Source organism: Nipponia nippon, unplaced genomic scaffold (genome assembly GCF_047370975.1).
Source record: "Nipponia nippon isolate SJK-2023a ecotype South Korea unplaced genomic scaffold, ASM4737097v1 scaffold_6, whole genome shotgun sequence".
Taxonomy (NCBI): Eukaryota; Metazoa; Chordata; class Aves; order Pelecaniformes; family Threskiornithidae; genus Nipponia; species Nipponia nippon.
This window is the reverse complement of record NW_028262380.1, coordinates 51,853,141-51,876,110: the sequence shown is the minus strand read 5'-3', so window position 1 is coordinate 51,876,110 and position 22,970 is coordinate 51,853,141. Positions and strand designations below refer to the sequence as shown.

At 37.9% G+C, this 22,970-nt stretch overlaps 1 long non-coding RNA gene across 1 annotated transcript; it reads right to left on the bottom strand.

The window, feature by feature from the left end:
* Window positions 1-652: 652 nt before the first annotated feature.
* Window positions 653-21,649, bottom strand: LOC148051470 (uncharacterized). Its single transcript, XR_015699701.1, has 6 exons — window positions 21,641-21,649; window positions 20,864-20,913; window positions 9,316-9,372; window positions 7,354-7,462; window positions 1,418-1,658; window positions 653-753 (listed from the first exon to the last, which is right to left on the bottom strand). It is a non-coding gene; the product is annotated as an uncharacterized LOC148051470 (long non-coding RNA).
* Between the last annotated feature and the right edge of the window lie 1,321 nt (window positions 21,650-22,970).

The following is a 22,970-nucleotide window of genomic DNA, read 5'->3' as shown; positions in this document are numbered from 1 at the left end:
TTAATATTGTGATGTTAGCCTTATTATTATTTATAACAGAAAATCTCGGTCTCTTAACCTCATGTCAACTGCACTCTGCCTAGCTCTGCAGCTTAGATTTTCATCACCTTACCAGCAGCTAACTATTTAGCTCTTTAAATAATATACACAGTTAAGCTACAATAAAACCAATTTGCAAGTATTGTTATTCCAGTAGGCAACCGGAAATTGCCTCTTACAGATTTAGTGTATTTTTAATAGAAATAAGAGTTTTTAACAAGCCCTAGGACAATATCAGTTTGTCATAATCAGTAAATTGCATCCCTGGCACTGAATTTTACATAATGACTTCAGCATAGGTAACTACAACTATTAACTTGAGTAATTCTTCCACAGTTTAATGAACAGGAAACCTCTCGTGTTATCTCTGAAAATAAGCAGTTAAAGTTAGCAGCTTTCCAAAGCAATCTACAATGGAATAACTGCAGCTTGCCTTACTGTGAATATCAGATAAAGGTAAGGTTCTTCCTCAGAAGTACAGACAGGAGAAACCCACCACAACATAGCTGCCAGCTATTCATTGACAACAAACATGAAAAAAGGTAGAAATAGTATCACCTACCCTGAACATGTTAATTCCTGCTCCTCTTTCCTTCCAAAGAGAACTTCAGTGGGACAGCTTATCCCTTTGTGACCTTAGGGACACTAATAAACCACAAGCAGTATGTTCGGTATTGGCCAACTCCATAATCCACATATCCTGTCAGCTGCAGACTGGGAAAACCAAAAAATTGCTGTAGAATTAACCTTTTATCAGGACAGGGGGAGATCTCATGAATTCTTTTCCTCTGTTTCCCATCAAAACGTTTTGAAGTTAGACTCTTTTTGAACAGGTCTACTAGGAACATCGACATATTGCAGTGATGCCTCAGAAAAGTCCACCTCCCCTAAGACTGTAGCAAGAAATTAGCAAATATTCAATACCTGCCCTTCTTGATGCTTTAAAAATAAATTTAAAAGCTGTATTTAGTAGGGAGAAGGGCCACAAAACACCAAGTGAAAAAGAGAGTCAGAGCCTTGCGCACAGAAGATGATTTTTATTTAACACATTTTCAGGAACATAGTGCACAGAATGAAATTTAAGATAGTCTTTAAAAGACTGTTGATTTCAAATTAAACAGTTAAGCTGTTAAGAAGTAAATCATGAGGAAGTCAGCGAGAATAGAATTGCCAATTACCAGAGAAGTGGAATATGAAGAGAATATTAGTTCTTATTTTCATTTTTCATTTTCTACACCTGCTATGCACTATGCAGAATCCAGTCGTTGTTAATCACTCTGCAGTACCATGAACATTCAAATATTAGAAAAGGTATTTGCTCACAATTTTCATTATCTATCTATATATATTTATATAACCACATATATATACTACTTACCTATCATGCATCTACAGTTTCATGAGCTTTTAAGGTTCAAACTTCCAAGCTTTCTTTAGAACCTTGAGGCCCAGAACTTTAATGAGTTTCTTCTCCTTTAACTAGATATCAGGTTGAAATGGTTGAAAAACGAGAAGAATCAAAGTGTCTTTCATTAAACAGGAGGATAAGGATTCTGACTGCTCCTTTGATTAATGCTTGTCTTTTGGGCTGGGTTATTTTTTCAATATTTCCATAGATCCTAAAAAAAAAAAAATAAAATCTATAAAATGTATAGTTCATACTATACCATATCTTTATTAAATGCAATACCATGTAAAAAGAAGTAATGGGGAAAAAACATGAGATTATCATAGGCTCGTGTTACTTCAGGAGCTGCCAATTTAGTATTACCAAATGTATAGTAATAATTGCATAAATAGATAATGCTAGTTCCAGCCCCTCATTTAGTCCTCTGTTTCACACTGATTTTCAAGTAGTCTTCAATATTGCCTTGCTTGGTCATATGAAGACATAACAATGACAAGCACAGTAGTTCAGAAATGTTACCAGTGTACAAGAAAAGTTAATTAAAATTGCCCTGGGAACTATAACTTTTATTAAACATTGTGCAGTATGATAATGTTAAGTAGTCCCTTTAAGTATTTGATGCTGAATATTTAACACTAAATTTCCTTCTGTTACTTTGGCTAAAGCATTTCCATGGTTCTTTTTTCAGTTAGATTTTGTAAATTTTGTGGTACAAAGAAAGAGGCTGAAGTTTTGATAATTGTTTTGCACTTTTTAATATACTCATATGGAATGAATAGTATTTTTACAGGTCATGTTTCTTTCTAATTCCACATAATGAAGCTATTGTTGTGAATGCTGTACCACTGATGGTGAATAAAACCTTTTCATAGTAAAAAAAAAAAGTTTTCTGTCCTTACATAAACATAGGAAATTGGAATTAAAATAAGATGTGAAATTTAAAATTCCAAATGTATTATGAACCTGTATTTTGATAACTGCTACCAGATTTTTGAAACATTTCAGCACCTGAGTTGAGTTTTGCTGAAAGTTTGACTTCAGCTGTGTCTGCTAAGTACTTCAAACCCTGGCTCATCCAGCTATCAAGCCACATGTTTGTGTGCATTATAAACTGAGATTACACTTTGTGTAATCATTATAGGATCTACCTAGAGCAACACCCCTAGCTAATGTTGCTTGAAACTTCCCACAATAAGAATTTCAGTTCAGTAAATTAAATTTGAGATATGTAGGAACACATAGAGTTTATAAGAGCCTGGTGTTTTCCTCCTAAATTAATTTTCCATACACAGTTTGCATCCTTTGTGGCCTAAATTAGCCCAGAAACAACACCAGACAAAATTAAGCTGCTCAGACTGAAATTTTCTATCTTGCATGTCTACCTTGGACTGATTTCTTTTTCCTTCAAGTTTCATTTAAAATAGTTCAGCCTGCTTTTAGGGGACAAAAATACACTGCTTTACTCTATGCTGGAAAGCTTACGTGCTTTGAAGTGAAGGCTTGAAATTAGAATGTGAAATGTCTGGGTGTCAAAAATGTGCCTTTTGCAATTCCTATGAAAATCCAAACAAACAAAAAAAAATGTGGCAGGGCAACAATACTTTCTGTTTGTCCGCTCAGCTTATTGAGCTTCTCAATGTGGAGCCTGGGGCAGGACAACACACATGTGTGGGAGGCAAAAAATATCCTAGTTCTGACATTTCTGTGGCAAAAATATGGCAAGAGCCTGGGGAGGATAAGTCTTCACTCAAGTGGTTTGTCTAAGAGTTTGTGTCCTTTTCACCAATATTCAGGTCAGTGATCAGAAATTTGTGTTAATAGGTGATAGTTCAAGTAAAATTTCCCCACTTCCCTGAGAGGTGTCGCCCATGACACTACCTCCTAAAGAAGCAGCCCTGCCCTGCCTCTGCACCATCCGTTGCTGGATGCTGACATGAATATTGCTGTGCCTACCCAATGAAATGGGGCAGAGAAAAAATCTTTGCTCAAAGCTACACCAGTCAGATTTATTTACTTATTTATTTATGCAGACCTAACCTCCAAACAGAAACTGCTTCTTTTAGACAGAGGGGTAGTTTATGCCAATTTAAATGTACACAAAACTATGGCCTTAGAATTGCCTTTCAAGGAAACAAGAATCACATTTTAAATGGTGTTTAACCAGGCATTAATTAGGTGTGAAACTCTGAGCTAGTCTATTAATAATGAAGTTGCTGACTAAAAATTTAAAGAAGCAAAGATCAAATACAGATGAAACAGACTGAATCTCATTTTTATTCTTGCATCTTTACACAGTGGAGTATTTTATGTCATTTAGTCTTTTAACACTTAAAGGAAAAATGATCTCCTACTGTTTTGGGAAAGCTGTTGAGCTGGACCAAAACTGTCCACTGAGATATTGCCAATTAAGGAGATATTATGGAAGCGCACCTTCAAATTGTTATTCTGACATGCAGTCATATGTATGGGTATGTTTTTCAAGGGGAAGATCTAGCTCTCCATAGTTCACAAGAAATGTATTCATTAAGATACGCACAAGATCTTTTGTGTAAATGAAGATTCCTCATAGGTTTGTATTCCTATTGTAAAGGTAGAAGTGAGAATCAAGATAATACTTTATAATTCAAGGTACAAGTGCACTTTCCTTTTTGGCTTTCTATTTTTCATGTCTGGCAAAGGAATGATGACATGTTCATAACAAAATACGTAATGACAAAGCATGTGCATAAAGGCATAGTTTATGGGTTGCTTTGTAAGAGCTTGAGCTGGTCAAAATTATTTGAAATAAGTCCCCCCCACCTTTTTCTTGCTGTGAAGATGCTGTGAATTAGATGATATACAATAAAAAGAATGATTTTTGGTTTGTGTTTCATTTTCCTCTCCAGACAGTAATTCTGCTGCATCCTTGTCTTCCCTTTCCATTCCCTTTTATACACAAAGGAAAGAAGGCAAATGCCTTCTTTCCAAAGAATTATAAACTAAAGAATTATAAACATAATATATTATGTACCACGTATTATATTCAAATGCATTGTATTAAAAATTATATTCAAAATAAGAAATTTTGGAAGTGAAAAATTTTTGTAACCATTTCAAAGAAAAAATACTTTTTCTGGTTCTTTTCAAATTGTATACAGATGTCATATTTGACAGGTTTCCAGTTATAAGATTTCCGTGTAAATGTACACATTAGTGACTTATTGTTTATATTTGCATGGCAAACATGCTCTTATAGTGTACTGCTCTTATAGTGCCTTGCTTTAATCTGGTTTTTTAACGTAATGTAGTTGGTGGTTCTAATAATCCCATTTTTTAAAATGATAGTAAAATATTTTGTCATCATGTAGCAGAAGACACAAGAATTCTGTGCTTTCCTATGTTTGCAATTACCTTCTTTAGAAATCTATCAGTTCTGACAGTGACCAATCCCAATTAAACTTCTTTAGAAACTGATAAAATGTCACTGATATAGCCTTAATGTAACAGAGAATCAGGCATATTCAATTTCACAAGGATGCTTTAAATTTCTACTACCACAAACAAGACTAAACCCAAGTGCTGACTCTTTTCAAATATGATTGCCATTTACACTAAGACCACTTCACACAACTCCTGCTTTCTGAAGTAACATTAGTGCAAAAGTGAATCAGGTCCATTAAGTCAATGAGCCAGTAGTTGATCTATTTAAAATTTTGGGAGCTATAATTGACTCCTTGGGGGTTTTCTATGGTCATTCTTTTAGATACATGAATAGTTACTGATTACAAGAAATAAAACAGGTTATGTGGCCCTTTCAGGGGCACTTTTGTAGTTTTCTTGGGTTTCTCTAAGTAAAAATGAAAATAAAATGTGAAAATTTAAAACACTTTCAACGGTAAATTCTACAAGTGATAGAAAGTCAATGAAAGCAACCGCCTCCATTTTAAAACATTGTGATGATCTAACCTGTACAGGTTCAAGTAGGATTTATTGATATGGGTTTTTTTAAGTATTTCATTGTCTAAAATATAATTAGATGCTTGAGTGTGTTTTTGAAAGTATGTGCTTGCCTCATGACCATTGAAATCACATGAAATGCCAACTTCTTTCCCAAGATCTAGTATCACCACCAGCAAAAGCCCTGACTTGCATTCTGGATGACTATGCTCTATTAACAGCTTCAAATTCTTGAAGGAGAGAATCACAGAATCATAGAATCGTTAAGGTTGGAAAAGACCCTTAAGATCATCGAGTCCAACCGTTAACCTGTCACTGCCAAGTCCACCACTAAATCATGTCCCTAAGCACCATGTCTACCTGTCTTTTAAATACCTCCAGGGATGGAAACTCTACCACTTCCCTGGGCAGCCTGGTCCAGTGCCTGACTACTCTTTCAGTGAAGATTTTCCTAATATCCAACCTAAGAGAGATAGCATCCTACATAAAAATGTCCCAGCTGATTATGACTTCCCCTTCTGGAGGGTTTGGTGGTGATAAATTAGAAGCTCGTTTTCTCATGTGTTGTGACCAAGAGCTTTAGCAAAACAAGCATGTGCTCAGAAGAAAACCTTACCAACTAAAGAGTCTACATTCAGGTTGCTTGTCTATAGCTCTCAAAACATCATTAAAGAAGGGAAGTATTGCTATCTCCATCTTCCAAATGAGAAAACTGGTGAGTTTTGCCACAGAATAGTAATAAAGCAAGGCGAGTATAACATTTATTTCATTTTCTATTCAAGTGATGGGGCCTTGCCTTCGTTTAAGCTACCCACCATATTCCTCTTTTACAGCAGTAAGCCACGGCTACTATAATAAATTTTTTTCTGCTCAGAAATTACCTCATTGGAAAACTGTATAGTAATACTTTCAGAGGAATTTAAACCTCCTAGCTCTTCCTGTGTCCTTGGCTTATGTCAGGGCCTCAGCAGCCTGCGAGGTGCTGTAGGTGCACACAGAAGCCGAGTAATTATGGCTCTGTTAAATGGAATTCTAAAGAGAGTTCATCAGGGATGTTTAGAAATTAACTAATCCACAAGATAGGCTTGTGAATCTGTTTACCACCCAAACATGAATAAAAACATTAAACAGATGTTGGTAAATTGCAGCAACTGTTAAATATTATTATAAACACTGAAAGGAACAAGTAACGGCAGGAGCAGGGCCCAACGTTCATGGGGGAAAGACAATCTTGTATTTAGGCCCTTTCAGCTGAAAGGAGATGCTTAAAAGTTACCAGACTGGGAATTTGATCTCCTCCTCCATCAGCTCTCCTGTGCCAGCCTGGAAAAGCAGCGTCATGTCCCACCTGGGGAGGAGCGGGGAGGAGTGACTAAGGTTCGCAAATCCTCTCAGTGTGGATTAAGGTGGGCCAACACTCAAGGTCCATACACAAACATCAGCTTCAGTAGAAAACTTTTATAGAGACAGAGGTGGAGTACGAATACTCGATACCCGCCAACCCTCTCACGATTATATCCGCGCCGGCTATGCAGCTTTATGGAAAATCGAGGTAGGCCATGCAGTACTCTTAACTACAAAATTTATCAACTTTGATGACTTAATTACCTTAGGAGAAGTGAAAAAGAGAGAGGGAGAGAAAGAAAGAGGGAAAAAGAGGAGAATCAGCAGTCCTGGATCCAGCGTTGGACCTGCCAACGGGGGTATTTGGTGGAGAGAGCCCTCGAGAGAAAGCGAGAGTCCCTATTTATAATTTCCATCTCTGGACTTCTGGAACCTTCTCTCATCCCAGTTTCAGGAGTGGTAGAGATACCAGTCGAATTAAGAGGCATGACCAGTCAAACCAAGAGGAGCAATACCAGGACCCTCCCCCAGGCAGTAGGTGTGTGGGGGAATAAGAAGCTTCACAGCCCGCACGGGGATGGGGCTGAGGCCAGGCCCCCCTGTCTCCACAGGGCTCCCTCCCTCACCCTCGCTCCAGGTACCGTCCAGTCCTGGGTCCTAGCGACCGTCGCTCTGCGTTGTGGTCTTGGCACCCAGGCTCTTTGAGACATCTCGTTGTTTTGCAGTAGCAGGTATCTACAAGCAGCCAGAAAAATTTCTTTCAGCAGTGCAATATTTAAACAATACAGCCATTTTCCTGCCCCATATTCCCAGACCATTAGGATAGCTAAGATGCTGTTTAACCCTGAGTCTCAGTAAAGAAGCAAGGACTAAAAAAATATCTGTTACCATACTCAAGGATCTCATCTCAGCTTTGCAAGGCTCAACTTTTATTATTACCTTTCCTTTCCATTACTTTAACCCATCTCAGTATAGAGGTGCAGAGAAGTGGCAATAACATTTGAATATATTTTGTCCCTCCAATTCATCTCCTTTTTAGCTTTTTTCTTGAGATAATGACAATTACTACTGCAGGAACATCAGTACTACTACTGCCCAAAGTAGATTTCTCCCAAACGTAAATGTTTAAATGCTAGCACATTTCTATATGGTAAAACGGATCATGGCTGCATGTCATCCTACCACCATCCCTTGAGGCCTGCCCCAGGATGCTCCTGAATTTCCAGCAGTACCTGCAAGTAAAGCACTCTGTCTCTGATCTGCCCCTCTCCTTCATGCCCCTGGTGATTGCTATTGCAAAAAAAGGCCATTAGGAGTTACTCAAGCACCAAGCAAAACCAAAAATCACTGAATTGTCTATACATGGCAAGGTTGGGGGATGGGGCAGCAGGGGTGGCCTCTGTGAAAACACAGTCAGGGGCTGAAATGCAAAAGCAACTTTTCTGCCTCCTGTGATATCCTTTAAAAGATTTGTATAATTGAAGTTGATATGTTAAGGACATCCAAGAAGCAAGGAAACTTAGTTATGATCAATTCTACAGATTTCCAAATTTCCGCGGACACCCAACTGCAAAGTGTATCCCATTATCAAAATGCCTCATCTCAGATCTTCCTTCCAACCTGCATTGCTTACCTTTAAAATGCTGCTGGTCTCTTACAGCTTCTGGCAGATGAATCAGTTTTTCTTTTTAAAAATAGCTAATTACCTTGTCAGCCTACAGATATATTGTTGACCCTTCTTGGCCTGTGTAAAAGTGCTTTACATTCTTTCTATTCACAGAAAACATCACTGATAAAAGCCCTGTATTTGGAGAAATGCTGTTGTTTACATAGATGATACAAACTGTCCTTTTCCCTTAAACATAAAGTAACAAATTAAGCGCTTTCCTTTCCCAGTAAATATTGCCCAAAGAGACGTTACTGGGCCTCACTTCGGGGTTGTGGCAGCATTTGATGCACAGCTGAGACCAGTTGACCACACAGCCTCAGCTGCATCTGCTGTCAGACCCAGGGCATTACCTTACCTCTCAGCCTTTGCTGTTGGTCCTGAATCAGCTAGGGCTTCTTCTTGTGAGAAATGGGACTACAAAAAGCACTAGAACAGCCATCTAAATCCTGCTGGTGGTCTTAAAAAATAAACCAAAAGCGGAAAAAAAAAAACAACTCAAAACCTACAACCCTAAGCACGCTGCTCTGGGGGTGATGCTATTTGGTCCTTGGAAAGAGATGAAAGAACTGCTCTTTATTTGAGTACACATACACCAGTGGTGTTCCTTTACAGACAGAGGAGGAAAACAGCTCTGTTTTGTTTTCTCAGAGAAATTCTTCCTGAGATTGGTAGTCTGCTTCAGCACAGAGTAAATGTTTTTTTGCTCTGGAACCACTCATTAATTTCAAGTTGGACTAAAGGAGATAAGTAAAAAATTTGCTAGCAACACTGATAAAAGCATCAAAAGAAAATTCATAAGTCATAAGCACAAAACAGAGCAATATCATATGTTTTATAGTGGGGCTAAAAGCCCGTTAAAAAAGCACAGGGGCAGGAGAAGAGAAAAAGAGGGAAGTAGTAATGATAATGAATCTCTTACCTTGGCTGTATGAAAGAAGATCTCACATAATGTATTTTGTGATTAAATGCTTTATTGCTAGAGGGAAAAAGAGAAAAGAGCTCAAATTAGTGCAAGAGGAGAGTTGCGGGTGAAATTATTTTTTTAGAGTAAAATTTCTGAATAAGCCTTGGAGTAGTAAATGGAAGATAGGATTCTCCTGCCCAGTGACGTGCCTGAGACTATGATATCATAATGTCCCGCTTTTCTATTCATAGTTTTCCCCTTTTCTCTTAATATTAAAGAAATTATGGAAAACATCTTACATAAAAATAGCTACAATCCACCCAACATGAGCATGAGAATTGCCTCAGGTAGAGAACAAAACTGAAAGGGGTCTCTTAACAGTCATGTACAAAGACATTAAGCGTGGCTATTGCATGAGCAGCGAAAGCAGTGAGAAATATTCCTCTTTCTCTTTTAAATGGCCTGTATCCTCTAGTAATGACTACTGTGTTAAGATCCACGAGGCAGAAAGCAGCAAGGGAAGAAAATAACCTGTTTCTGGATAGCGACTCTTTTTAAGGGTGAACTAGAATACTCAATCCTATCAAAACTGAAGCCTTTTTAGGCAGGAACAGAAGCAGTCTTCTATGTTCTTGTGGAAAATTGAGATAAAAAAGTATGACAGTATTAGAAGAGTAAGGCTGGAGCTGTTTGAAAATGTGTAGGGTTGCAATTTAGGATTTATTATTTTTTTTATCTCTGGCTTTAAAGGGTTTGAAATATGCGATGTGCTTTAAATGTACTGACTCTAGCTTCCAAGTTTTGGTTCAGAGGTCTTCCAAACTTTTAGAGATTAGTGTTTGCATCAAGTTTTGATTCTAAAGTTTGTTACTGAGCCCTAGATAATATTAACCTAAAGTAACTATAAAAATGAGAACTTAAGTCCTACTTCGAAACAGCATGTAGCTTTATTCTACTGTGCCGTGCAAGGGACTACTGTTTGAAGACCTCTACCTCTCCACTTACTCAGCTGTTATATCCACATGATACTGTGGAGATATCTCCGTCATACTGTGTCTGGAGAAAATATCACGTCCTGGAATCACTTTCCCTGCGCCCAAACTGCTTCTCAGACCTAGAAGCAGCATGGTTGGTGCTAGACTCAGCAATCTCATGGTCTCATTGAGAGGTCTCGTATCATCTCATGAGGTCTTTGATCTCATTTTTAAAATCAGTTTAATTCCTGAGCCTCTACCTCCATTATGAAGTACCAGATAAACTAAAATCATGTAATGGGTGGGTAAAGGTATTGCTCTCTCAAAAAATGGAGGGAAAGCAAGAATGAGTGGGAGTAAACAAGGTCATGCTTCTGCAGTTACACTCAGTCATGCCAGAAGGCTATTTTCCCTCACTGCTCTGGGTATTTTTCTTATGCTTATCTACATGGTAATCCCTGGTTCTGGATGGGGAAGGACTCCAGAAAAAATTGAAAGTGTCCAAGTAAGAAAAAAAAGTTGATTCTTCTTATGTAAAGTGTGCGGATGTTGGGGGTGGGGAAGGTGATGCAGGCCATTTATTCTTTTTGCCAGACAAAGTTTGGGACATTTCGTAGACAGTCCCGAGACTTGCAGACTTCTTTAGGACAGTATAGAAGCTCTGAACCAAGGAAAAACAAAAACCTTGCCTTAATGAAATGCAAAAAACCCCCATGTTATGCAACTTTTAGCTATACCATATGATCAAAAAAACCTTTTAAATATTGCCATTCAAAACCAGCTAGACATACTAGACAAATACAACTAGCTTGCCTCTCCCAGGACAAGGACTCATCACAGCTGGACCACTACTCTGAAGTCAGATGAGATAATAAAGTTAGTTATTAACACCTTGTATGCAAAAAATTAAGCGAAACTTTTCAAACCATCAATCCCTTTTATTAGTAACGCTCTTCAAGAGAGATCACTATTCCTGGTGTCCCTGCAGAGTCGAGTCAATCTCTTCACTTTACGGTTTGTTAATAATCTCCAAGTTTCTGCCAAGATAAGTTAATTTCTCTCATGTTTTAGGTTTAAATTTGTTTGTTTTTCTCAAGAGTTCTTTAATAGACAAGGTTTGGAAAGAAAGCAGCTGTCAGTTACATTTTAGAATGTGTTTTTGGCAGAGACATTTATTTTCTGAGCATTGCAGTCAAATCTGTCTAAGAACTGATAGGCCAAGGTCAAATCGCAGTAATCTTTAGAAAGTAAATAATGAATCTTTTCAAGTATTTTGACAGGAAACAAACTTTTCCAGCTGAAGGGCCAGGGAGATACAGTGCATGGAGAGGTGTGCATATAAATATATATATTATATATACCTGTGTACAAATATGTGTGTGTGTATATATATACACATACGCATTAAGAGCTGGAAAAAATTGTGGCTTCTGCTTCTAACATCATAGTCCAGGGGATCTCTGCTGAAGTGTAGGCTTTATACTATTATAACCTCATTTCTATAGGAAGTAGGGAAAATGTGTTTGGGGTGCAGCTTTCGGGAAAGTATTTATTTTTTTCAGAACTTCAGGGAACAGTGCATCTTCTGCTAAAGAGAGAAGTAAGTTAGAAATAGTGGGATAAATAGATTCAAAAGATTCACAGCTTACAGCATTTTAAGAAGTGACTGATGAATCAAAAGGATTGTAGGTTAAGTGTGGATATGAATGAAATCTTTAGAACTTACATGTCCTAAATATCTGTACTGTAGGTGAACACAAGGCATAACAACAAATCAATGGATGGGCAGTTCTGTCCCTCCAGTCCATGATTCTTTGGGGAATTATGTTAACATATTATCGATAATTCTGCTGTCTTCCCAGAAGAACCATAGAAGATAACGATGCTTACTAATGAGACCAGCAAAAAGAATTGCACGGGAGATGAGCTCCTATCCATCCATTCTTGCCTAGGGCTACACTTCCATGCAGTCTATTAGTCTCCTTGCAAACTGTCGTGTTGCACTGCTGTTGTCCTGAGCACAAATATGATAAATAGGGTCCCAAATTTCTGTTACCGGATGTGAGGTTTAAATTTCATTTCCTCCTAACTCTCAAAAGCAGAAGTATCATTTTCCCAATACAGGTTAGTTAAATATCCAGATAGAAAAAATACTAGCGATTTTTCTGTTTTCCCCTATAACCAGCACATAACAGATCCTAGCTGGGGGAAAGGAGAAAAACAAGAAAATATCCTGGCAGTTAGTCAGATCTGGAAAGTGATAGAACAATGACTAGCCAGCTTTAGAAGAGAGATCACTATTCTCAAGGCACAGTGAGAAGTCTTTTTATTACAAGAAATAAGCATTAACAAGGGTTAAATGCAAACAAAGTAAAATCGATATTTTCACCTGAGAAGTAAGCATGTTGCTCCCTTTTTACCATGCCTGTATGTAAAATAAACATTAATCAATTTTCATCTTTAAAATTTGCTCCTGAGAGCTCATGGAAAATATGCTTTATACAATTCTCAATGCATATGGAGAAAATCAGTAATGTGGTTTTGTATTTAGATTTTTTAGGATACCCGAGGACTTTGGATGCTGAAATGTTATGCACGTTTTCAACACTATTTCACCTAGCATCACTGTCTGAAGATCTTGTGACTGCAAAGAGTTATTAGACATGCAGTTACAGTCAAGGATCACAGCAGTATTACAGATCTGCATTTGTCCTTTTATTGTTCTGTTGTTCTTGAATTAGTCAACCCTAGAAACAATGGTCTTTAAAGAGCTCTCACCTCTGGCATGTGGTTTCACAGTCTTCTGCAGCCCTCTTAACTTGGCAGAGTTACTGCTTTTTAAAATGGCAGATTTAAAAAATAGTCAAGTTTTATTTAAGATTTGTCTCAGAGTGTTACAAAGCCTTGGTCTGCCTTTGAATGAAAGAATGAGTAAAGGCTAGCGGAACCCATTCCTCTATAAAGAAGAACACTGATATCAAAAGCAGCATTTAAGAGCAATACCACCTGAAAGGGAAGACAAAACCACAGTTTGCCAATAATGTCGCTATGCTTGCAGTTACTGGAATTATTCTATCTACGTGCAACATGCAGCCCAAGATGGAAGCATAGAAATGCGGGTTTACAAGGGCTTTTTAATGCACATAACAACAATGATGAATGCAGTAACAGTATGTGGAGAACATATTGGACAAATTACACATTTTGAGATCCAGGTTTGAGTATTTTTTTTTAAAAGGGGGGAATAGATACAATTTCAGAAAATATAAAATACAGGTAGTAAAAAGAGTAACTTAATTATTGTGATGAAACAAATTATGTGGCATTTTTCTTGATACTACTTGATATTGAAAAAGAATATTTGAGTGTATTTGCACTTATGAGAGCAGGGCAGGATTATGATTTCCAGCTTATTTACATTACAAAATAGGGCAGCTCTTTCCTTCCACTAAAGAGGGAAATAGAGCGTCTTAATGTTCAGTTATTGAACAGTTGCTGCATTTGTGCAAAATGAAAAAAAAAAAAACCATAACAGAGAGAAACAGGAAGATAAAACACTCATTCCCAGAAAAGTGGGTCTTTCTTTAGTTCTCCCTGTAATTTAGGCACTCAGTCGTACAAATATTTATGTATACCTAACTGAACTGAGGAGCAGAGATTTATTTGGGCTTTTCTGAGGAGAAGCTTCACTGAAGTGGCACAAGTAAGTATGAAAGACAGTAGACTTGGAAAGAGGCATTATCTTCAGTTTTCCCACTCTGCTGCTAGTTTATGCAGGTGTACCCCACTTATCCATGCATCAGCCATTCACTTCTGTGTTCAAGCCATTAAGAATAAGCATCTGCTACATTTCTCAGCCTAAAAGCCAGCCTAATAATTCAAATTATCACAACTCATTTATGTATTTCTCTCTGGATTCATATATGTATACCAGGACTACTTCCAGATATCACACTGCAAAAGACTTTAATTATGAAAAGATGCCATCATAAGCATTTCAATTTTCTGCTTAGAATTTTTGTTTCATCCATCCAAAATCTTAATAAGAACGTATCTGCAAATTCTCCAACTTTTGCATTTCTAATTCAGGCAACCCTTTTCCTTAGTTATTAGGGCTGCAGAAACAAATACCTTCCTATTGTATTATTTCCTAGGGAACATGTAATTTGCCCTCAGATTTCAGCCTGTATGCATATTTGGAGAAAGACGCAAAGGAAGGTGATAAAGACTTTGCTTTTAAAATAGAAGAAAGGGCTAAATGCGGCCCCTAGACCATACACCACTGAAAGATAGGCAGGTTGCATTCTTTTTCCTCTACACTCCCCAATACTAAGGGGGATATAAAGAAATTTAAGTTGTTGTCTTCCTCCCTCCTTTTCTTTTCTTTGTTTTCTTTCAAGCTCAAGCTAATACATTTCATTAAATGGGAGGCTGGAGAAAAAAAAAAAAATAGCAGGGAAGAGAATACGATACAACTTTTGGGGTTTTTTGTTCCCTTCACAACCTACTGAATAAAAAGAAGTCCTGCTGCCGAGCTCCCTGGCTCTACTCTAATTGAAACTTGTACTCCTTTGGTGTTAATCATTCATTTATAATCTGACTTAAAATATTAGAAATAACCAGTACAGAACTCCCACACAGAAAACAAGCTTTTAAGAAAAACCTAACAAAGAGAACAGGTCCAGCATAAGAAAAGAAAGGGCAGAGAATAACCAAGGGTAAGGCTTTCTCAGATACTGTAGCTCTCAATTATTGCATGCAACACGAAATAGGGTAGTACAGGTCAACAGTATGCTATAAAAATTGTTCATAGATCAAAGAATCATCAATAATGCAGCTACATCACAGTTTTCTATATATAATTCCTTATAGAGTTTTCTTTTTACCAATGTTAGAAGGAACACACTAACTTTTGTCTCCTCTTAACTTCTTCCCCTACTAAGGAGTAGCATCAATAGTTAAAATGTTGATTTTAGCACAAATGACATCGCACTTCAGGATTCTTACCTCAGCCTGACCCCCAAATGCTGATTAATGAGCCCTGTATATTATATTTTCCTGTTTTCTCTGACTCTGAGCAATAAGCAACCTTGCAGAGATTCTGCTTAAGCCAAATTTTCTTCCACAACTTTTTTCCACTTTATGTACTTCCCAGGTAAGTGATAGGTGAATTGTATCCAGCACATTTAGAGATCTGCATGATACAAATGGCAATTGTGAATAACTGTTTTAATACCTGAGATAATAAAACGGGTCAAGGAAGAAGGCCTAGACTTTGTCAAGTCTTCTAAGAGGGAAAAAGGTAAGGAAAAAATTTCACAGTTGAAGTCACAGGTCTTTAACTCATGCTAGCCAGATCAAAACAAAGTATAAGCAAGAATAGCTCCTTGAAAGGCCAAGAGTTTGATGTAAGCTCATGGATGCAATCTTTACTATGGCCATTATCATCACTTTTTTGGCCTACCTTTTTAGGCAAAGCCAGCAACACTGCATTTAAATCCGGTTCGGTTGTATTGGTTAGTGGTGCCTTAATATTTAAAAATATCTGACTTATTCACAGTCTCAGAATGGTATAGTCTTATTTTACATGGGCACACTGTAAACTATGTGAATATCACTTATTCTCAGTTTAGCTGTTATAGTTTACGTGATGTGCCATCAGATGCCTTCCAGATTTTGAATATACGCTGTCTACCATGCCAACTGTTAGGTCTGTGATACTTCAAAAGAGCTAAGATTTCTCACAACTGCTTCAGCCTCTAGCCTCAGTGATCAAATCTTCCTATGCAGATTTGGAATGCCTAGACATCTATATCTAGGATTTTCTAATTTGCCCTTTACAATGAAAAAGTCTGGCCTTTTTAAGTCTCGAGTGAAAATATTTCTGACTTTTTAAAAATCCCCTATATTGCATGCCAAAATCTCACCATATAATTGAATATGACTGATCTTCTGCCAAGGCCTGAACAGCAGAGAGAACTGCCTGCAGACATGTTTCACAATTTCAGTTAGTAAAGTACTTCACTCAGAACAATTTCTTTTTGTGTGTATGTTAAAACTTCATTCTAAAGTTGTGGGGAAAGAAAAAATATCTGATGCTTACATTAATTACATAACAAACAATTTGATCAAGACTGAAGCACAGATCTTTCACCCACCTCATTATAATCACAAATTTACACTAGTAAATAGTTTGCTTTGGTGTTTTCTTTCTTGGTTTTCTTGCTAGTAAATTCACTGGTACTACTCTGACTTCAGGGGAAGCAGCATCTGTCTTCTGGATGGGTAGTTGTTTGCTCAACAGGGACAAAGCCAGACCCCCACATTGGACACTTACGGTTTCAGTTCACTTCTAATTTTTGCACAATAATATTATTATTGCTCCCACCCTCACCCTCCTGTACAGCACTGCTGCTGCCACATGCATCTTTTTTTCAGAGCACACAGGACAAATCTGGCATGCAGACCCTGGTATTTAATGGGCATACATCTCTCCTTGGTGCTGAGTCGGGAAATTTTAACCAAGATCTTTAAATCCAGGAAAATCCTGCTACGCTGTTATATTCCAACCCTTACTTATTTCCTGTTAGCCGTAAATTGTTGCTTGCTTTTGAATGTTTATAGCAACAGTTTGGTTTTATGAAGCCAGAAGCCTGCATTCAGCTGCAGCAGTATCACTAACAGTCCATACTTCGCATTTCCGTAGAATCACAAGTAACTTTGTCTTTTTTGCTCTTAAGCACAGATTGTTTGAAAAGATCATTTGGGCATGCTGGACTGAGTGATTTCTGTTAGACAGAAAACAAGCAAAGCCATCTTCTCTGTCACTACTGTGGTAGCCTTCTGAAAGAAGACAAAAGCTACTAAAGAGATACCATCCTACTTACTGTAATTATATAACCCTTATAATTCTCTGGTGCTACATAAGAAGACAGGAAACTAGAGAGGGAAAGCTGCACTGATCCTGCAAACGGAATTCTCCCAAGTTTGGTCTGCTTGTTGTGAATCAAGCTTGTATCATGAAATTAAAACACAATGTTTTTCCTTGACACGCCTGCTAGGAATTATATCACTGATACCTTTCTCCCAAGCACCAGTGGACACCTCACTGCTAGCATCCCAGTGGAAGGCCTGTGCCTACACACCTAAGGTGAACAAAGTCACGCTACTGCAGATGGTAAAGATAATCCTGCCAGCATCTCTTTCTCCATAAGACAGGAGGAAAGCTCAGTTTGGAAGCTCTGCTGACCTGGGCAGTGACAGCACAGCAAATAGCTGACTCAGCCATAGAAGTTTCAATATCAGGTATTTGCATATGCACCCAGTCATAACTTCAACTCTGTGTCCCAGAGTAACAAAAAGTCATGGGAAAACTTTATTTGGAGAAAGGTTGTATTATAATATAGTCTCCTCTGTCTTTAAGATCAGAAGATAATAAAAGGCATGCCATGTACAGTATGGTTGAATAGCATCCAGCAGAATAACATGTAACAGGCTTCAGTATTTCAGTGATGAATGGTATCAACTCCCCCGAAGATGTTTAAAAACATACAAATAAAAGTGATTAATTTCAGAAAGTTGCATTACTGAGCGTGTCTTAATAAAAGCATATTATAAATGCTAAATTGTACTGCCAATACAGTTTCAGCTCACCTTGAGACTAATAAGGTAAAATATGTGTTACGCTATACTATATTTATTAAAATCAGTTCCATATAAATATCTAGGTGGCTTTTTTATTAAACTGTAACATGAGCTGACCAGAGTATTATATCATACTGGCATAAATAGTCTACAATGAGTTATATTTCATGTCGCACAGCACTTAATAGCTGGTTAATAGTAATATTGGGATTCAGCTAGAAAAGAAAAGGCTTTCAGAAAAAAAAATATCATTTAGTAGGCTTCTACAGAGTGGTTCTGAGACACCTTTTGTAGACTGGAAAAAAAAATAATCATATTTTCTGTACATAACCTTTGGCAAAATATGGATATAACCAATCCCTCATCCGCTTGTTAAACCATTTGAATAAAGGGAGGTTTCAAATGCACAAATGCCAGCCAGCTGTTTGATTCACCTGAGAATAAGGAGTATATTGTCTGTTTTCTATTGTGCTTTTTGAAAAGTCCTACTTTGCCCATTAAGAAGTTAAAATAGAATGTACAATTCCAAACAAAACTGGTCATTTAGGATCCAATGTGACAGATTGTTGACAAACTTGTATACAAACACAGCAGAAACCTGGTTGAATATTACAGGCATGAACAATTCCTCCCCAACTCTTACTCCTGACTAGTGAATGTGGGTTGCTGACAATAAACTATGCTATTCTGTCAGATAGCCAAGTAGTGTGAAATGCTTCAGATTATACATAGCACATGCTCATCACCTACATGAAGATACAAAACCAAGAAAGAAATCCCATTGTCCTGCCTGCCCAAAAACTGGCTCAACCTGCAACATCTATGTACAAGGGGATCTCTGAGGAGCTTATGGCTAATGGTTTCTATTTCATGCTGTCAGCATATTGCTGTTCTAAGCAACACAACTAGAGCAACACAGATGTTGTGTGGTTTTTTTTCCCCAAGAACTACATTACCATATCAACACCAGTTGAATGCGAGAACAGAGCCTCATTGCATTCAATATTTCCTAGACGCACCGCAAAGATATGCTCCACCTTAAAGGGATAATTAAAAGACAAGCATATAAACAGAAATGAACACTCAGAAACTGAGCAAGAGAGGGAAGAAGGATCCAGGCTTTCTTAGCATGTCAATACTGAACAGGTTCAGAATCATATAAAACAAAATCTTTTCAATGTCCATTTTACACATCGTCTCCTCAGTGTCAATTACTCTTCTTCCCTTTTCCCAAGAATCCATCCCTTGACCTACAACAACGTGGTGATTTTTAATTTTCTGCAGGAAGGTTGGCCTAGTTAACCCTGATGCACAATGAATCAAACAACGCATTCCTAATGGCAACATGAAGAATACTCTACTGAAGACCATTTTAATCTCCAATCCCACAACAGTTTATTGTAAAGTTTTTCCTCAAACGACAATGCCTCAGATATTTTAGTGCTGACGCCACTTATGTAGAGCTATTGTTACACTGCTCCTGAACACACACCTATACTCTTGTCATTTCCCTCTATAACTGAAAAAGCAGAAAACATAAACCTATGTCTATACCTCTACACAAAGGCAAACAATCTCTATAAGACATTTTTTGGTTGAAGGCCATTTATAAGTTACTAAGCTATAAACCTCTGAGCAATGTGATTTAGAGCAGTAACGCTACCACAGTAGAAATGAATCTCAGTCTTAGTAGTGTGAACAGCAACTGCTATTATAATGAATCAAGACAGTAAGCTGGATAGTTTGCGAGTAACATACTTTGCAGTTGTTGGATCATTTAATGAGGCCTATCATGTCTTTTCTATACTTGAAATTGAGAGAGAATTATTCTACAATTTACAAATGGGGATTTAACTATTTCTTGTTGAATGTAATTTTGTTGCTATCCAAATTTATATTGTGAAATATCCTATTGTCTGTGAGACTGTTGCTACTAATGGAACAGACAATGCTAGCTTTTCATTGTTATTATGGACAAGCACATGGGTGAAGCAGCATAACAACAGTAGCTTATTAGAAGCCAAGCAGACTTGCGAAAATTTATTCTCATAAGAAGAGAGACTAAAGCACGTTATTAGGATGATACATTGCACCTGAAGAGACCCATTGTGTTCACACACAATATGAGAGCATTGGGATCTCAGTAGATCTGTATTCACTTATTTGAAGGTTACGTATCTCAAAGGAGCTCTAGGTGTCTCAGTTTCAGCTGGCATAGAGTTAATTTTCTTCCTAGTAGCTGGTATAGTGCTGTGTTTTGGATTTAGGATGAGAATAATGTTGATAACACACTGAGGTTTTACTTGTTGCTAAGTAGGGCTTACACCAGACAAGGACTTTTCAGCTTCCCATGCTCTGCCCAGTGCACAAGAAGCTGGGAGGGGGCACAGTCAGGACAGCTGCCCCAGACTGGCCAAGGGGCTGTTCCATACCATATGACATCATGTTCAGTACATAAACTGGGGGGAGTTTGCCGGGGGGCAGCAATCGCTGCTCGGGGATGGGCTGGGTATAGATCAGTGGGTGGTGAGCAATTGCACTGTGCATCACTTGTTTTGTATATTCTTTTATCATTATTTTTTTCTCTTCCTCTGCTGTCCTATTAAACTGTCTATATCTCAAAGCATGGGTTTTACTTTTTTTTTTCCCCCCAATTCTATCCCCCATCCCACTACGGGGTGGGGCAAGGAGAGTGGGCGAGTGGCTCTGTGGTGCTTAGTTGCCAACTGGGGTTAAACCACGACACTACATTAGCGCACATGGGAGAGATTTCAGAAAGTACATATGTCAGAGGGGAATTGACATCAGAGTGACAAACCTTTAGTTTTGCGCAATTGCAATTTTTGCAGGGACCAGAGTTGGCATAACTCATGTCAGCAGGGGATTCACATCTCAGCTAATACCGCTGATCAAAAGGGCATATGTAGAAACACTGTTCCACTCACCTCCAGTCCACTTCCACTCTCACCTTGGTCCAAATATTTGTGCAACCAAACTGCAAATTGCATCAGGCAACGATGTAGATTAAAACCAATCTAGGCAAAAATAAAAACCATAACCTAAAAGCAGTTCAAAGTACAACTATAACAATTACAAATAGTTCAGAATCAACTATGAAGTGCCACTGACTTCAGTGGTCCACAAAACTGTGACCCAAACACAGAATTGGAAAGGTAAATTGCATACCTTTGTTTTTTTCCTTTCTCACTTTCATCAACTGCAGCTTCCCCTACACATCCTGCATATCCATCTTCAGTAGAATTTCCTGCATTTGAGACTTGAATTTGATAACAGCTTCCCAACTTTCATCCCTTATTTTTCATGTAGATTACCTTTTAGCAGTCTTCTACTTTAAAATTTATTTTGTATTTGTCTCATGAATCAAACAATTCATAACAAGTGTAAAATAAATTCTGCCTCAGGTATGATATTCACTGAAGTCACTAGGTCTTTTTCCTCATTGAGCTAAGTAGCTACAGATTCTGGTTTATTCTGAAGTTCATATTAAGGACATAATTAACTGCTGATAGAGAATACTAATCTAGGCCAGGACCTAACAGTACAATGAAAAGGAGTTTACAGTAAAAAGGAACAGATATATTTTGTTCTCATGTTCCAGGACTATGTTTTGAATAAACTGATTTCACTTAGTATCTGAATCCCCCAGTGAAAAATACCATCAAGGAACTTCAGTTACAAAAATCTCTGCTTTATAATATTACCATTGTCATCTCTGAAGACAAAACACATGCTAGGGTTTCACTAGGTACCAGTCCTCCTGTGTTGCTGGTGGGAGATATTTTTCTGCATGAATAGGACAGATTGACAAAGCACTTCCCCCCCCCCCCCCAAGTTTTAAGAATTAGTGAGCGTGTGTGTAAAGATGTATACCTGCAGCATTCTGATGGGGAAGGTGAACTTTGAATTGTATAGCCCCAGTTGGAAAAAAAAAATAAGTTTGAGCTAATAAAAACAAAAGGATTAGGGATAATACTCGACAATTTCCTGAATAACTTAGGAGTTGTGATAAGAAGAGAATAAAAGGAGGAAGAAAAGCAGTCTGGTTAGAGTCTAAGATAAATGCTGCATTAAGAATAATCCAGAAGCAATATTAAAGAATCAGCAGTGGTAGTGATGTTGAAATCTGCATACAAAAATTTTCACATATATATTGGGGGGAGGAGGGGAGATGAGGGGAGATCACATAAAAAAGTTGATTGACCTGGGACTTTTGCCAAATGTAGTATAGGTCAGGTCAGATTTTATTGTATGTCTGCTCCTGGTGTCAATGTGCATGCAGTTCAGGAATTTGCCCTGTAAGCAAGTATTGTTCATTGCACTGAGAGCAGGAGGTCAAAGAGAAACAATCTTCTTCCTACAGTATGTCACATCAGCTTGATCTGAATTTAACCCAGGTAATTGGAGAAATTACTATTCAGAACAATCAGAGTTCAGATACAGGGAGAATATGTGAAATACCATGAGCTAAACTTAACATAGAAAAATTCAAAAAAGTACACACGGGAGGGTAAACAAACTCAAGCTTACTTTTTGTGATCAGTGACTACGACTGTAGGGACTGTGGCTTAAGAAGAGGTACTGAATAGCCTAGAAGGAAAACAGCTAGATGAGAGCCTATTATTCCTTGTCCCTGTTGCTGCTGTTCTGCATTTTTGGTGTCCTATGGTTCCTATCAGTAAGGCCCTTACACATGTTCAAGAGCTCGGCAGTACATCTTTCTAATATAAAACCAATGTAAACTGCGTAATCATTATTACTATCCTTCTCACCTAGCACCTGCTGCTAGATCACCTGTTGACAAGCAACCCATGAGGATTACTCAGCCTTCCCAACATTTGCTGTGCAAAAAGGCAGAGCAAAAAAAAATAAAAAATGGACTTGCCCAGACATCAAGAACCTACCAAGGAGCACCAATTCCTTTCCAGTAGAGAGGCTGTTACCTCACAACAGTAGAGCGGAAGAGCAGAGATAAAAATCTTTTCTTCAGCAGGAGGGAAAAATCCTGTCCAGAAAATGGGAAAAAATGGGTAG